Source organism: Pinus tabuliformis, chromosome J (assembly GCF_031772625.1).
Source record: "Pinus tabuliformis cultivar Carrire ecotype Pingquan chromosome J, CPIR1, whole genome shotgun sequence".
NCBI classification, from domain to species: Eukaryota; Viridiplantae; Streptophyta; class Pinopsida; order Pinales; family Pinaceae; genus Pinus; species Pinus tabuliformis.
In genome coordinates this window covers 1,347,319,047-1,347,329,375 of record NC_142295.1, presented here as the reverse complement: position 1 = coordinate 1,347,329,375, position 10,329 = coordinate 1,347,319,047, and the positions used below count along the sequence as shown (strand labels likewise).

At 33.3% G+C, this 10,329-nt stretch overlaps 1 pseudogene; it reads right to left on the bottom strand.

Moving 5' to 3' along the window:
• Positions 1-5,571: 5,571 nt before the first annotated feature.
• On the bottom strand, positions 5,572-6,743 carry LOC149232369 (uncharacterized; annotated as a pseudogene).
• Between the last annotated feature and the right edge of the window lie 3,586 nt (positions 6,744-10,329).

Here is a 10,329-nt window from a genome sequence, read left to right as displayed (position 1 = left end):
TGCCCTAGGCTTCTACAATGAAATGATTTGTCCTCTATGAATATACTGCCAATATTATAGGATTGAATGGATCTAAGAGAAGTGATGCCTAATCTTCATATTGGAAAGTTATTTTATATCATTGTACTCTCTCTCTTTCTCCGCTGAAAATTGGATGATAATTATAAGAAGATTTGATCAAGGGCTTTCCTCATCTTGGGGCTTTTACTGGGCTTAAGCCATATTCTCATGTCTTTCTATCTTGGCTTTTCCTCTTCATCTACCATTTATGTTCTTTTGTAAGTTATTTTTATATAATGTATAATGTAATAGGTAAAGGAATTAATGGGAATATGGTTGAATGAAGTATATAACCTAAGAAAATAACACGTTAGCTAAAAATTAACATGGTATCTAAGCTCAAGTGAGGACAATCCAAAGCTTGAAGAGATTGCAATCACTAATTGATTTCATTGATGCCTCCAACTCTCTTTGGTAAATCAAGTCAGAGTTGAAATTTGGGCTATTTATTAAGGCCTTCTTCAAGCCCTAATCGGTAAACATGGGCACCAATCCTAAAGATATTCAACTATCACAGGAAAAAGTTGCAATACACCAAGGTATGTTCATGTAATTTATAATATTCCTACTCAACAAGCTTAATATTGTATCATCATCGTAATCTTATGGAAAGATATTTTCTATGATCCTTGGAGGTAAGGTAAATCCTATACAAATATATCTTTGAAGTACTATTCTCGTCTCTAGAGGACTTATCACGTGCAAGATATATCTATCTAAGATATATGGAATACTTTAGATAATAGGCATAGGTTGCATTCATTCTATCATTACTTTTGAAGTTGAGATTCTCTCCTAAGAAGCTATAGTGCTAGGCATCGATTAAGAGTACCAAATCCTTGATGAAAACATATTTCAGAAGGGTTCTTGAATATAAAATTACTCCATCAAATTCTGAGCATCATCACCGTGATCATTGATTAGTATCAATTGTTCAAAACCTATTCTCTCTATCAGTGCCTATGGTTTTGGAAGGATATTTTTCTTTAAAGATAGAAATTTTCTGCAATAGGGTCAAGTCACTATGATGCCTTGCTTGAAGGATCAAATCATTTGACTTGATGTAGGAATAAGGCCGAGGGATTGCGTAACAAAAAAGTTAAAGAAGGATCATATTGATCTCAAGAGACAGATTATGATTATGTTGGAGGTATCCATAAAATAAGGTTATCGATAATCTGAGCAGAGCAAGGTTCAATTAGTGAACACTAGGCACTCAAAGGTCATTTTACATAATCTCTTGGCCTCCTTGAAGATCATTTTTGTAGTTAAATTATAGTATATTCCTATTGGTGAAAGCTACAGTAACTATGTAGACTTGGTTATTATTATTTGGAAGGCTCATATTTGAACCTTATTGCATATTCAACTTTCTCGTTGACTTAAGCATGGTAACCTTGTCATTAACATAACTTTGGCCTATTTGAGAGAACCGATTCATTATACCATCCTGAAACTCGCAAGTTGATTGGACATTACCTTTAAATCTATGTGAGCATGAAATTTTATGTTAGTTCCAGCCTTCGTAGCCTGTCACCAGGGATCAAAATGGGCTCTTACTATGTCTAGTTTTTAGATATGTTTTCACATGAGTTTCAATACAAATTATATCCTAAGTATGTTCATCAGAAGCAACTCAAAAATAGACTTGCAATGGTATATTGCACACATGAAACTGGTTCCTTGATTAGAAGATATGATTGAAATGAATGATTGATTCTTGGTTAAGCATGATGCATGTTTTCTTATAATTTTACATTGTGAAAAATTCCTTCATCTTTTTCATGGTTTATAGCTGCAAATCCAGTGAACAATGGTCGATTATGTGAGCTATAATGTGTGGAAGAATTAGTGTCAATATTATTTGATTTATGAAGGAGGTGATTGGCATGATTTTTTGGGGTTTTGAGGTCATTTGCTGCACACGGGCACAAGTTTACTGCAAAATCAGTTTCTGAAGTAATGGAGATGAATTTTACAAAAGTGAAAGAGGTTTTTGTCAATCACATACCAAATAAAGAAAAAAAAATCTCCTTTTGTTTATGCACAGGTGTTACTATGTGGGAGATATGCAGTGAGATTTGAAGCCTACAATAAAACAAAACAAATTTTGCATTTGTTTTACTGTTTTAGTCATCGTATTTTTGCACCATTTTATAACAGATGGAAAGTAATTTTGACAAATCCAAGGATGTTTTTTCAACCACTAGCTATACAACAAAAACCTCTTTCATTTTATTCACAGGTTTCGTGAATTGGAATATTTGACTAGACATTTACAGACTATTTTTATAGATTTAAATATTTATTGATTTCCTTTTTTAGAGATTACTTTGTGGCACAATTACGAGAAACTGGAACCAAATTTCCAAAATTTGAGAGACGTTTTTCTCAAAAATAACCTTATCTACCAAAAACCTCTTTCAGTCTTGTAAGAAGTGTTATGGTTCAAGAGATACGAGTTCATCTTTAACCCCTATTTTCAGAAATTTGCTCCCTATTCTTAGCAGGGAATGCCAAATTTAATGAAACTGTTTCTATATTTAGGGAGATGGTTGAGCTCGACTCCCTTAGTCTAGGGATGAGCTAATTGTATATATTTTATGAATTTCAGAGTGTAAAGGATTCGAATTTTTCAGGAGAGGAAAGATGCTATTGGACTATGTAAAGCTTAAACTTTTCTGAATATTATTTTTAATGGAGCAGTTTCTGCCTTTTAGATTTGGGATCCATCACGGTGTTTAATGTCCAACATGTATTCCTTGTAATATCACTTCCATACTTTGTTTTTTCTTCTAATTCTTGTTATAGCATTATCAAAGCGAACTGTTAGGAATCTATCCATGAACGATGCTCCTTTCACAATGATTTTGTTGTGAAATGTAGTGGTTATCTTTGCAGAATCCATCCTTTGTTAGATGCTCTACTGAGTAACCCTGTGCTTCTCTTTCTTTTAAATTTGCCACTATAGATCCATCCCCTAATTGATTCTTGCAAGGCAACGATATTTTTCCTCTTTTCTTCTCTCATTATATCTTTAATCTCGCTGAACATTGTGCTTACTTTGCCCCAAGTTTGCCGATAGAAACTAGCCTTGATTCCATACCCCAATGGTCCCTTCTCTTGTTGTTTTCGACCCACAATTTTCAACCAAATCCTCGTTCTTCATAGCTAGCCTAAGATTCATTTATTTCAGCAACCCTTATCTGGAAAAGAGAGAGCTCGCTCTGGTCTGGCAGGGCTAAATGGTAGATCAAAAGCTTGGTCTGTGGTTACCTCAGAATTGCCTCTTCTCAACCTTTAGGTTCATTCTAAGTGCTAACAGTTTAAATAAGTCATATTTGTCAATATTATGATAGAGGTAGACTGTACTAGCAAGACCAAGATGACTCTACGGAAGCGTATTGAATAGACAGAGGTACGTTTACAATTATGAATAACCATACGAAAATAATAGTTCTAAATATGTGTTGTTGGATTAAATAAAACATCTCAATGAACATGTATGCAAGCAGATGTAACGTATAGTTGAAGCAGACAACCTTTGCAGCAAACCAATATAGATATTCTTTTAGGCCCTCTTCTTGCTTAATATTTAGTAGTATCAATAAGTAAGGGACATACTCAATGCACTCTATTGTGGCATACTTCTGGGAATTTGTTGTCATTAGTACTTCATAGTTATGCAGTAAGGATTTGAAGTGAGACATGCATTCATCATTTAAGGAGGTTTCACTATTATAATTCTTCTATAGAAAAATTTGTCAGTGAGAGTGTTTTGCAACTATAAAGGTACAAAAATCTACTCAGTCAAAATATTGAAAAATGAAGGAGCACCATGGTATATGTGTAGTTGGGGTATCAAAATTTAGTTGTAAGAGTTTCTTTTTCTAAAGATCATGATGCATTTGAAGGGCTTTGTAGTAATCACTGTAAATAGGCCTACCATATATATCTCCAAATCAATTTATGGACTGGAAGTTTGCTTAATTCTTTTAAGGGTTTCATTAAGCTCATTTACATGTGGTTTCATTCTCCATCTGTAATTTAAGACAGTTTGAAATTCCTAGAAATAGAAGGCTCAACCCTTCACTCACTATTCTATGTATATCATTCTCATGATTTGGTTATTCTGCTTCATTTGGTACCACTATAGTATTAAGATCTCTAGAGCAAACGGTCTCCAAGTTTAATGAAATATCACTAAGACTTGTGCCAAAAAAATTAGTATGTATGTCATATTATTGCTCCTCTTCTTCATGTGGAAGGCATAAGAATTTTAGAAAATTAATCAAAATACAAACTATGGATATGTTGGAACCCATCAATTTTCCTTTTCTATATATGGTAAGAGAGAAACAAAAGTCCATGAGGATTGTGATTATGTGCATGTGAAATCATGATACTACTTGGAATGACAAGCAAGCCACTAATAGTGACTCATGGTAATTGTAGGTGGTCATAAAAATATAAATGGAAGTATGTATCGAAGGATTTTAACAATCATTATTTGTTCTTAATGAGATAGTTTAAGGAGCCCAATATAGAGATAAATTATAAAAAATCCTTAGTGATTGAGTACGGTTGGGGAGGATATAAATATATCCTCTCAAGTGCCTGAGATAGACCAAGAAAATTGTGTACAATCATACTCAATCACTAAGGATTTTTATTAATTCATGTGTGAACTCTAAATTAATTAGGAAAATATCCTGAGAAAATAGAAAACACATTCAATTGATTGGATTTAAAATATTTGAAAAGACAAGTACTTTTGAAAAGATTGATTTTATGGTTGCAGGGGCCTCCGTGTGTGGTCAATGATTGTTGATGTTGTTTGTAAAGCTGAATTGATGCTAGTAGGGCTCCAATCAGGTTGCTTCTGCTTCACCAAAGTTGCAATGCCAACTATATCCGGTGTCGCCATGCTTGTCCCTGATATCATGACAAATCCTTCTCCTTGATAATTGACTTCATCAATGCCAGTAGGAGACTATACTGTCCATATTAGAGGACTATGAGCTAGAATATATAGCTTTAAAACATCAGTGTCCTGAAAGTTGGAATCATTAATATCTAGCCCTCTAGAAGAATAGAATGCTACCTGAGGAGTTGTACCTTGATATATAGGCTTCAACCCATTTCCAATGGAAGCCTTAGCTCCAAACCTTATGATTTGACCTGATGGATCCCTTATTGTTGATATATTATAGTAATCTACAAGAATATATGTTTAATCTACTTCTTTTATAACAATTCCTAGAATTCCCACTAGAACTGGATCAAATTTAGCACCTGGAGACGGATTCTCAAAATTTAGAATGAACCCAACTGCACCTAAACTCTTTGTAGTTATTAACGAACTTCTTATAGATGGAGCACCATATGAAAAGTTTTATGAATATCCACAAACTAGAATGTTCCCCTGAATCACAGTCTTGTTAAAATCTTCAGGGTTTTCATAGTCAGATGGACTGGATACCATAGTTTATATTTCCATTTTATGGTAACTTAATATCTATTAGACCTAGGAATGTCACAAGGATATTCCTACTCTAAATTACAAATGTCAACAAGCTACCATTTATCACCATTCATATCTAATAAAGAATTAGGTGTTGAGATATTGATCATATATGGCTTTTGTACATATTCATTTTCATACCAATATGTTGACTCTTCTTTTTCATCTTGTGTAATAGCTAGCAGCTCATGGATATATTCTTCCTCAGATAAATTCACACGATCTGGAATAAAAGATTCAATAATTGAAAAAAAAAAGTTTCTCTGTCTTCTTCATAAACTTTGACATTCTCTTCAAAATTACCTGATTCCTCAATGAAATGCACCCCAGATTCCATGATGATTTCATCAATCCCATCCTTATGAATTGGATGATCATTTACTTGCATTTTAGTTACTGCAAAAATTTCTTCATTTTTCTAATCATCTTGATAGAGTTCAGACCCAGTTTTATCTACTAGTGGTTTAAGCAAAGCACCTTAGGGAAGATCAATGTGTGCATTGGCTTCAAGCTGAAGATGAAGCGAGTAATTTTTTGCTTCATTTTTAAAGCTTAAGTCTTCAGGAGCAGACAAATCCTCAACAGATAGACAAGGTGGTTGTTCCAAAATTTCTAAGGTTGGGAATTCAAAAGGTTTTTCCTCAGGCAGAACTGGATGGTCCTTTTGCAATTTATTAGGAATTGGAAAGGAACAAATTGAATCTTTCCCACTAGGGACATAGTTCGATGCCGATTTGGAAGAGACCACAGATTCCATATTCAAACTAACTTTTTATGATTTGGGGAAGTGTCAAACTCTTCAATAAAGTCGATAGATGTGTCAGAAGATAAGCATTCGCTAGAAACATAGTTCTACTCCAATTTGGGATAGGCCTCAGATTCCACATTCAAAGCATGTAACTTTTTTAGATTTGATTTTGGCTTTTCAAACAGCTCAAAGTCTTCAAAAAAGTCAAGAGATATGTTAGAAGCTATTTTTTTTTATAGCAGATTTAGGACCTGGTGGAAGGATATCCTCAATGACTTCTTCACAAATTTTCCGTACATTTGTACCAACTACATCAACATGATTTTCAACATACTTCATTGCATCTTGTAGTACAATAGAAGAATTTTTAACCCACCATCGTGATATATATTTAATATGTATTTTCACCATGGTGATATATATAGTTTAATATATAGTTTTCAACTTTGTATCTGTGCCATAGTTATTATATGGTTTTAAAATAGGTATCTGCATTTGAAAACTATGCCACCATAGTATTTAGGCTTTAACAGCTGGTTTGTAACTCAAATTCTCACCAGGCACATATTAATGCACCCACATTAATTAACATATGCACATTTTAACCAATCAAACCCAAAAACTAAAATTTATCCTTCTTGACTTCGCTGATTTGACCACTTCCACTTTTTGAGCTCTGTGAATGCCACATGGCCAACAAGGCCCCTTTTTCACCTGTTTGACATAAATTTCAACGGGGAATTTCTCCTTCATCTGGAGGCCAAATGTGAAACCAAGGACACTTCCTTATTTAGCACGATGAGCTCTTTAGCTTGGCGCTATTTATGGGAACATCTGAGACCTTTGAACTTGGAGAAAATTGAGGATCCTCCTAGATCATTGGCTTAAAGAGACTAAAATAATTTTTCTACTCCAAGTCTTGATCTCTTCATTGTGAAGTTTTAAAGACTTACAAAATTAAAAACACCAATGCTAACATCACTAGCCTCTACACCCTCAATAGTCACCAACAAAACATTGTTCGCAATATCACCAATGTTCTTGCTATTGAAAATTTCTTGTCTGTTCGAGTATTTAAGGTGGATAGTCTTAGCCCATACCTGATTTGGGTTAGATGATGAAGCAAAACATGAAACCATTGAAATTTCTTAATTTAAATCTTCCTATAAGGCATCACAACAATAATCAAAACTAAGAAAAACCATTATTTCTAAAGAAAATATTCCTATATGTCATGAGGAATTGCAATTTGTAAGAAAAAATATTAAGGTCAGATATTCCACCTATTATCCATCTAAAATGTTTAAGGAATGGCTTCCAAATCTTGAAATAGTTAATCAATGCCTGAAGCCCATGGTGAAAAGGACAATTATAAAAACAAAAAGAGAACCTTGTCATGGGAAACAATTATAAATTCAATTCCATTTTCACGAAATACCCACGTGACATCAGAGAGAATACCAACATGATCACCACTACAAAATCTAAGTCTCAATGCATGCAGATTGGATCGGGTCAAACACTTCTTATCGCCAACCAGCCATATGTTTGGTTTTTCAAACAATTCAAGGGAACTCACCTAAGTTGACCACAATTTATGTATTTGTATATCTATTTACGAGTCTGTATATATCGTTGTCTATCTATGTGTGTATACCTATCTATCTATCCATATGTCTATGTCTATGAGTATATATCCCTAAAATCTCATAATATATCCATATTATTTCAAAATGCTTATATGAATAACGTGACATACATTGGGGACGCTTATCTATGGATGCCTTCAAACAATTGATTACTCATCGTTTTTTGTTTCTAAGATCACTGGGAAACCATCTATATGTTTGATGTAATACTCCTTCACATCTAGAAAACAAAGACATAAAGTCCAATCAGTACACTAAAAGAGAAACATGAGTAAAATAGTTAAATACTTGATAAAAATGTAGTCTCTAAAATCGGTGTGTCAAAATCTATACATGATAAGCAACAGGTCCTTCAACATCAATGTGCCATGAAAAATACATACTGCATGTCAGTTGAAGTGCATATAGTGTCAAACAAAAGCTTTGGCCAGTGTTTGCATTTAGTTTTCTATGTTATTTGACTCCAAGAAGGCTCCTTTATGGCCTTGTTAAGAATATTTTTCATTTTTTGGTATCCAATACATCTTGGAAAGCACAATCTAGAAGCATATCAAGTACAAGAGTTGGAAAAGGATGACGAGAATTGTGAAATTTTGATGTTGTCAAATCACCTAGAGGATGCACTTTCAATTTCTTTCTTGAAATAGAACACATTTTATATATAGAGAGAGAAAGAAAGAACTACAAATACAAAAATTAAATATAGACATAAACATCCACATTTTCTAAAAAATAAAACATTTACAAAACATGTGTACACATATACATACATGGAAAACTAGAAATACAAGTATTGAACATGACATAGAGGAAATGGAAATACAAATATCTAACATGGAAAATATGCCTATGTTAGATACTTCTATTTTCATGTCCTTCATGTCTAATTTCCTAGTGTCATATGACTTAGCATCCATCATATTTTCTAAGGAAATTAAAAAACACACACATTTGCATTACTACAAATAAAAGGATTACGTATGGTAACTCGTCCTACCAATAAAGATATAACCAAAAGGCATGCAAAAAAGCATTCGACAATCACAAAAACTGATTTCAAAAGGAAATTGTTAGTGGCATTAAAGAAACAAAAATAAAAGGCATTGTCCTAATCCACTATTCACCAAATCACTTCACAAATCAATTAACTGGATTGGGAGGATCTCTTTACCCACATCTCCATTAAAGCATCCATTGTTTATTTAAATTGAAGTGTAATATCATTATCCAAAGTTTCAAAGGGGAACAAAGCACATGGAAACAAGCAGAGAAAGGATCTGGATTATGTAATTTACTTCAACTTTGTCTCAGGATGAAGATAAATTTATTGGAAATAAGAAAAAAAAATGTTCAATTATGACTAAAATAAGTTAATGAAATTTATAAGTACAAAAACTATTGTGAAAAAAATGATTGTTAATATTCCGCACCTCAATTCTCCCCAGTGACATATTAAGTGTATATCAAAAATATTATTATAATAACTTTGTGCGTTGTTAAATAGTGTTATGCTTTAAAGATCCTACCTTTGCTATGGGATGGAAACAAGGTACTTGAATAAAGATAAAAATAAATAAAATACAAGAAGCACAAATAGGAAAGCAGTAACATGAAAGGAATATCTTAAAAAGGAAACATAAAAAGAAAAAAGTTAGATTCGTAGGAGGGCAAGCATCAAAATAAGAAGCATTAATAGGAAGAATCATTATTAACCTGAAAGAGCAGTGATGCGTTCATGGATCTTTTTTCCACATCAGCGATGAATACTAACAAGATCACGATGTGACTTAGGCAACAGCATTGTGTCCTTAATCTATCATTGGAAAGATCAAATATATTTAGTTCGGGCCTTCATGGATGAAAATATTAGTTGAAGAAATAGAATGGAGTTGACAACAAGAAAGCAGCAAAATTGAGTTCAGCAACGCAAAATCTTGCATTAGCGTGATGTACTACCGTGCAAAAGAATTTTAATGAACTGAACCTTCAGTCGTTTATGAAATTTGAAAACAAAGGAAAGAATGAGATAACTATATCTTGTGTTTCACCTCCCAGCACCATAGACACGTTTCAGATTCATCTTCGAGAACATCAGCATCTGCTTTTGGAATTCCATAGAAAGGACATTGTCCAATAAGCAACATTAAACTTCTTACAGCTTCCAGTCTGATTTCTTCTCATCCATTTTGATCTATTTTGTCTTTCAACTTATCAAACATGTTGCAATAATTTTGAGTATGGAAGCCTACTTTCTTCTAGAAATCGTACAACAATCACATTGGTACTGTTGCTGCCCATATCCATGATTCCATCAGAGCCTTAAGAGATATATTTTTCAAACCCTTCAC